General features: G+C 36.0%; 1 protein-coding gene across 1 annotated transcript in view; it reads left to right on the top strand.

The window, feature by feature from the left end:
* Positions 1–465: 465 nt before the first annotated feature.
* The window catches only part of TCF12 (transcription factor 12), a 390,613-nt gene continuing 382,912 nt past the window's right edge, over positions 466–8,166 (top strand). The window contains exon 1 of the mRNA XM_033108034.1: positions 466–484. The gene's annotated coding sequence lies outside the window, so the exon portion shown is untranslated. The remainder of the gene's footprint in view (positions 485–8,166) is intronic.

The raw sequence follows: 8,166 nt of genomic DNA, 5'->3' as shown, positions 1-8,166 counted from the left end.
GAAAAGCTTTAAGAAAGATATTAGACTGGAGCTGGGTTTTTAACCCGGTTGGGAAGGGTTTTCTAGGTGTGACAAATAGGTCAAGAACTCAGAGGCTGGTCTCAGAAGAGGAGATTGTGGGATGTCAGAGACCAGTCTAATAAAGTAACTCTGATACCCAGAAAATACGTAAATAAACAAACAAAACCACGGGGCAAAGACAGATTAATAAATTTGTTAAGAATTACTTATCTTACTCATATAGACTCCTAGAGATCAAAGGGACCTCATGAATCATGTCACCCATCTTCTGTCTCCATTTTACAGATGAGAACACGGCGGGGGGATTAGAGTCGTAAAGCGATTTCACCATATCAAGTAACAAATTAGTACCAAAGAGGAAATTCAACCCCAGAGCTCCTGACTCCCTGTGCACCGCACTCTGCCTCAAACGACCGGATGACTCACAGCCAACTGAGACCACTGACATACCCACAGTAACAAGGTAAGTTCCATAATAGAGGACTGTAGAAGACATAAGGCTCATTTTGCACACAGATACTTGGGATATTTCTAAATTTTTCTTTTCATGAATTGTAGTATTTATTACATCATGTTTTACCTCCTCTGCTTGACATTCAATATCTTCCATAACATGGCCCTGCCTGGCCTTTTTGACCTTATTTCCCAACACTTCCTACTATAAAACCTCTGCTCCATCTGGATATGATGATCCACAGTCCTCAGCTTTTTCCAGGCTCATCCTTACCTCTGGGACATTGATCCTGTCATTTCCCCCTTCTCTAAGGTTTTCCCCCCGCAAATTCAACATTGATATAAAACCCAGGTTCAGTTACCGGTAGGATTTTCAGCTACCTCAAGTCTTCTCAGAAATACCCCTACTTAGTTCAGTGCAACCCAGTTCATTTCAATGACATTTTATGGAGGACCTGCTGTGTACCTGGCACTCCTACTAGGTACTCAGGATTCCAAAATAAGTAAAGCATGGGTGTTGCCACCAAGGTGCTGAGTCTAGAAGGAGAATGCAGGCATGAAAACAAATCACTACCACCCAGAATCACAGACACAGCTACAAAAGACAGAGACAGCACAACCTAGAAGATAGAAAGGGAGACCTCATGTCTGAGGTAGCTTAAAGGATGAATGGGAGTTTATCAGGGGCCAACTTGGAGGAAAGGGAAGGAAAAGGGCTATTCTAGGCAGTGAAGACTGGATATGGACATTCACAGCATTTGGTAACTTTGGCTTTGTTTTGTTTTGTTTACTAAACCAGGCTTGGGTTTGGTACTAGGATTTGGTTTGCCTTCAAAACAGTGTGCAAATAAAAGGGCAAGAGGAGATAAGGCAAGAGAGGTGGTCCAGGCTCCTTATCAAGCTAGAGCCTGGACTGCATCCTATAAATGATGAAGAGCTAGTAAAGACATTTTAAGTGTCAAGTATTTGGGTGGGTAGTTCAGAGGAATGTGGGCCCTTCCTGGCATTCAAGCAATCAAGTAAAGCTAAGAAAAGTTATGGAGACAGATCTTCAAGAATGGATAAAATTTCAACACACTGAAATGGAGAAGTCATTAGTGGAAACAGCAAAGTAGTCATTTGATTGTTACCTGATTGTTCCAGGTATGTCAATTTTTTCTCCTGAGACATATTACCTCAATTCTTCAAGGAGAGATTATTTTTCAAATTTCCTTTTAATAGCTCCAAGTAGCTAATATAGAATACAGCTCTAGATACACAGTAGATGTTTGGTCAATTATCAATGCCCTTTTGGGATGTGGCAAAAAAGGGGAGGGGAGAAAGAGAAAAGAAAACCCCTCATATTTGTTCATGACAGGAGCTTGTTTTTATTCCTAAATCTGTTGCGAAGAATGAAAATTCATAAGGTTTTATAAATTCATATTTGAAATGAAGATGGTGTGTATAATTGGAAGCTTATGGTTGTCTAATAAAGGACAGAAGATTCCACTCAAAGCCAAAATTCCATCTCTAAGCAGCCTTTCTCACTGTGTGGGCATCCCAACTGCTAAGTTTGTTTAATAGATCAAATTAAATGGATGACTGCTTTTGAAGGGCATGTTAGAGACTTGGGACTTAGCTCTGCTTTGGAGCATGTGTCCCTCAGGTCACTGCTGACAAAAGTATTCAGTCTTATCAGAAAGTCAAACCACATTTAGATATTGGGGAGAATGATAATATGATTTAAATGTTTCATATACATATTATTTATTTTTTCTTAAAGAGAAACAAAGGGCACTGGGTTTCACCAATTCTCTTTCCCTGCTCCAAATGTGGTCTGGCTTTGTAAAACACCCTGCCAAAAAAAATTTTTAAGTGCAAAATTTTTTTTGTTCCATAAAGATAAATGTCCTTTTTATGTGTTCAACAGTGCTCATACTGCATTACATATGTTATTTTTAACTCCTAAGTGGTGAGAGGCTGTCACGCAGGGATGATATTCAAAATAGTTAACAATGGTACACCATGTACACCAGACACTCAAAAGGGACCCCTGAGCAATCTGGATGGTTGCCAGCTGGTTCATCAGACCTGCACATACAAGCTCCATCTCAGCCCTGGTGTACTGCTACTTTTGCCCATACATTTCCCTTCGGGAACAGCCATACATTTTCCTTTGGAGAACTTCCCTACTCCATTCCAAGTGATCTTGAAAGAAATGGCCATCATAGAACCCCACCTTCCCTTGGCCACAAGGCTGAGACATGGGACCCATATTTAGCCAGTCAAAACAGTCCATTCTTTTACCACAGTAATTGATTGAGAAATGGGAGTATGACCCAATTTAGTCCAAGCATAGTTCTCCCCAAAACTTTTACTCTGGAGTTAATTGGAAAGATGTCCCGTATGTTGGAGGTTGCCTTCATAAAGGAAAAATCCTATTGAAGGGTGAAAAAAGAGATCTGACAACACTGTTTGTTTTGAGCCTCTGGAACCAGTCATGTTTACAGCCAGATGCAATTTCTTGGACTTCCCATTTACTCAAGGAAATATTTTCATGTAGGCTTTCCTTCCTTCCTTCTTTCCTTCTTTCCTTTCTTTCTTCCTTCCTTCCTTCCTTCCTTCCTTCCTTCCTTCCTTCCTTCCTTCCTTCCTTTCTTTTCCTTTCTTTTTTCTTTCTTTCTCTTCCTTCATTTCTTCCTTCCCTTCCTTCCTTCCTTCCTTCCTCCCTCCCTTCCTTACTTCCTTCCTTTCCATTCTTTTCTTTTTTTACTTAAACTAAATTGAGTTTCTGTCCTTTGCATTCAGATAAGTACTTAATAATTATGCCCACATAATTCTATATAATTTCCATTACATATTGCTGATGAAATCTTGGATTTAATTGAAAACTCTGCTTTTCATTAGATTGTCCTAAGGCTCCAAACCAATACATTATGCAACTAAAAGCCATCATGGATCCTTAATCAGGAGAATAACAAAATAAAGATGGTGTTTTAGAAAAATTTGCCTGGCAAGAGATGTGTGGAGATAATCAAAACAACATATGCTCATACATGTATTCAGAAATTTATATTTATTCTTAATTTTCAAATATGCCAGATGCCGGTTTTTTTTTTTTTGTTGTTAGCCTAACTGAAAAAAAGCTATTATTTCCCATACCTTAAGAATGTTTAGAAATTTTTATACACTCTGCTTTTAGTTATTTGGAACACTGAATCATAGATTTACATCATTCATTTATCCTATAAGCATATATTAGGAAGATACTATGTGAAATTACTGTTACAGGCTCTAGGGATAAAAGATGAGTTAGATGATTTCTCTACCCAACAACTCACATTCTGGTGAAAGAAGAAGTAAATAGATCAACAGTGTGAGAACTGTCAGGTCTGGAACGCTTCCTTATGCTGGAGGTCTCCTCCTCTTCCTAGGAGATGTGGCTCGTCGAAAGCAGGGTGCTGTGGAGTATACTAGGTGCACACAGCTCCATAAAAGCAGCTCTTGAGTATTCCGGGCTAAGCTGCCTAGTGAATCATGTAGTCCTGGACTAAGTTAAGGAAAGTTATAGACAGACCTTGAAGATTGTTTTGGTCTTTTTTATGTAAAGAACTTTCTTAAGGGAAAAATAAAGAGTTAGGTATCCATGTTTGATGGATGTGATCTTAACTCTCTTTACAAGACCAGATATGATCTTCAGGAAATTACTTGGTTGATTCATACTTCCATTGGCAAATTAAACTAAATTTTTAAAAAGTTTAATTATTTACAAATTCTTGAGAACAAAGAGAAGGGACACATAAAATTTACATTTTCATGCATTATCAAGCCTCTGTTTATTCAGAGCCACTCCTTCCTTAAAGATGTACAGTGGACAGGTCTTTGGAGTGGATTGTTGCAAGAAATTTCTCTAGGCTGCCTCATTTTCCTCAATTCCTCCGTTAAAATTTTGCAACAACTTAACCCATAGCTGGCTGGAATTCACTTACAAACTCCTAGGAACGAAAAGCCAAAATGACACTGACAACAATTTCTTTCACCTTTTTTTCTTGTCCTAGTACCTGCATCTTTCTGTGAGTGTTGTTTGGCTTCAGTGAATGATTGGTGTGTTTGAAAAGGAGAAAAGAAAATAAGTCTTCGATTCTTTTTTCCTTTCTATTCTAACTAGCTTTTTAATTTTCCATGTGGACTTACAAATTTAAATATAGTCTAAAATGGCCTTTTTTTTCTCCCAAAGTAACTCTTAACTCTTAAAAGGGGAAAGTAAAATATTTATTATGTTAGATTATTTATTATAAAGGATTTAGTGCCTGACTTCTAAATTATATGATTTGGGGAGTAGAATGCTCTTTAGAGATTGCCTGGTCCAAATTCCTCATTCTACATTCAGACAGGTTAAATTACTTGTCCAATTTACAGAGCGAGTAAGGGGAACAGCCAAAACCAGAACCCAGATCTCAGAAAGGTTCTCAGAATTGCTGATAAGTTCCCTCCCCATTTCTCATAACAGCTATTACAAAGCTTCACCACTGTTTTCCTAAACCTTATACTACTACCTCCCCATAACTCTGGCCTCCTACTTCATAGAAAATTAAAAGTCACCAAGCATGATTCCAGTTTCTACTTTTAAACTTCCTCATATCTCATCTTAAAGGAACATTATCATTACTTTTCAAGGGTAAAGTACCATTTGTTATCTGTATCATACTGACTCCCATCTCCTCTGAGACCTTATTGTGTTAATTATTTCTTCTCATATATATGGGAAGCATTTCTTCATTAACCCTTCTTTTTAGCACATAAACATGCTTAAGGACTCGCATGTATCATGACTTTATACCCCATTCCAGAAACATTCTTTCCTTTTCATCATACTCAAGCTTATTTTAGGAAAGGTGTTGTTTCACTGATACTACATTTTCACCTCCTATTCACTCCTTTAACTTCAAAAATATGACTTTTGATGCTACTATTCAACTGAAAATATTTGGGCAAAGACCATCAGTGCCTTTTAAGGACATTTCAATTCCCTCCATTTGAGAACTCTCTTCTCTTTTGGCTTCCGTATTCTCCTCTAAACATTGGGTTTCTAAGTTTTTCTCTTCCCCTTCATTCATTCCTTAATTACTGATGCTTCCCAGGTTCTTTTCTAACACCTTTTCTCTCTCATTCTGTACTTTCTCTGGACAAGTCCCACTTATATCCATGGCTCAGCTCTCACACACAAATAATGAACACATACCTTTTAAAGGAAAATTTTCTCTTAAGTTTTCAAGGCTGATCAAAATTATTTTTATCATAATATTATTTACTTATTTAAATATAAAACTAAATATAAATTCCTTATGCTTATAGTTCTTACACAAATATACAACCAAAAACTTTATAAAATGAATTCAAATAAAACTAAAAATCTAAAAAACTCATAATATGAAATAAACATTAATTTATGTGGATTGTTATGTTGTTTTCTTAAAACTAAACTGCCAACACACAATATGAATATGAGGCTCACTGATAATAACATAGGTTCTTCTTAATTTAAACAAAAATGCGTACCATGTGATGATTCAGTTCTCCCACCACTTTTCTCTATCCAAACTACTATAAAACCTTCATTCATATGAGTAAGCACATGATGACACCATTTTGTCTTCACTTGACCTGATTGCATCATTTACCTAGTAAGGTTGGTTCTGTGATACTTGGCACCAACTAGTTTATAAACATAAATACAAATGTAGACACTGAAGTAAGGTGATCATTTAGATGATCCAGATTATTGTTGAAATGAAAGCAGGAATATAAAAATCGATAATTCACAAACCCCTGAAAATATACTTCGTGAATCCCAAGGATCTAGAAACCCCAACTTTGTGAATCCCAGATCTATGTTGAGAGCCCCAAACCCTCTCCTGAGCCTCTGTCCTGTATTTCCAACTGCCTACTAAACATTTCTCTACCTATATGACCTATAATCACCTCAGATGCAACATGTCCAAACTGAACTTGTTGTCATTCCCCACGCATACACCCACCTTAACCTGTATTCCCAATCTTAATTAATGACATCATCACCTACCCAGTAATCTAAGCCAAAAAGTTTAGTCTCATACTAGATTCCTTCCTCTGCCTCACTTCCTACATGCAAGTCTTGTAGATTCTACTTTCTAAACTTTCAAATCGATAGTCATTTTTCCCCCCAGAAATTCTACTCAAAAACTATTCCAAGGAAATAATCTAACAATAAAGCAACAAATAGAGAACAAAGATGTTCACCTTATTAGTATACTTAATAAACTAAATCAACATGACCATTTAACAGTAGGGGAAAGATTAAGCTAAATTCGGTACAGGTCATTCTTATTCAGAAACAATATAAGGTTACAGTTCCTGGCAGACTAGCTATCAAAACAAAATTTTAATCCCCATTGCAAAGCACCTTAAAAATGCTCATTAAATTAAAAAAATTTTTTGTAAGAGAGATTCTCAGAGGCCAAAATAAAGAGCAAGAAGGAGGGCTTCGTGAATCCAGAGAGATATGAGAGATCCAAAGCCAGCTCCTGCCTTGGGTATCTGTCAATCTCTGGTGGCCTAGAGCTTTAGTTTTAAAAGCCACTGAGCATGACAGATTAGAGACAATGTAGGCCCAAGGAAGGCTGGATTTATATTATATTATATTATATTATATTACATTACATTATATTATATTATGAAGCAAGGAATCCCAAAAAAGCAACATCCTCAGTGAGTTGAAAATAATCCACCCCACAGCGGAAGATGTGAATGAAAATTTTCTGTCTTGGCCATAAAAGGAGGCCAAAAAAAAAACAAACTTATTCTTGATAATTCAAGACTACAAGCCCAACCTCAAGTGGGTTTGGTAACAGAATTTATAGAATCTGAATGCTCCCAAAAATGTAAGTAGAAATTTTCATTCAAATTAGTTCTAGCTTACCAGTGCTCCAAACATTTAGCAGAAACTAAAACAAATCTCTCCCAAGAAATTCAACTTCAACATAACTTCAAAAAAATTCTACTAAGAAAGTTTCAAGGAACTGAAACCCATAGTACAATATAATGAGACATGAAGAATAAGTTATTGTGAACAATGTCAGCATAAAAATTTCAGGATAAGACTCACAAAAGCTTCAGTTATAAAAATTATTGACACAGAATATAAAATAAACATGTTTAATATATTTAAAGAAATAAAAGAAAATATAGCCAAAGAATGAGTCTATAAAAAAATTAGCTGAGTTATAAAAGAACCAATAAGAACTTTTAGAAATACAAAATATAATTACTGAAATTAAAAAAAAAAAAACACAACAACCACAGTATGTGGAGTAAATAGCAGGTTAGATAGAGCTGAAAAAATAATTAGTAAATTGAAGATAGTTCCGAAGAAACTATCCAGAATGCAAAAACAGAAAGTCAGAGATAGAATATATGTAATAAAGATGAACACATAGCACTCAGTAAAAGAATCTAAAAGTGAATACTTGTAATACTGAAAGATCAATGGAAAAATGAAGAAGATATTATTTCCAAAATGATTTAAGACATGAATTTTTGGAGTCACGAAGCCCAATATATTACAAACACAGAAAACAAAAAACAAAACAAAACAAAAAACAGAATCTGCTAGACCTAAACCCCCTCTAGAAAACAGCTAACATTGTACTCAATGATTAAAGACTGAAAGTTTTT

The sequence above is a fragment of the Rhinolophus ferrumequinum genome, chromosome 6 (genome assembly GCF_004115265.2).
Source record: "Rhinolophus ferrumequinum isolate MPI-CBG mRhiFer1 chromosome 6, mRhiFer1_v1.p, whole genome shotgun sequence".
Taxonomy (NCBI): domain Eukaryota; kingdom Metazoa; phylum Chordata; class Mammalia; order Chiroptera; family Rhinolophidae; genus Rhinolophus; species Rhinolophus ferrumequinum.
The sequence above is the reverse complement of the archived record's forward strand: the minus strand, read 5'-3'. Positions and strand labels throughout refer to the sequence as shown.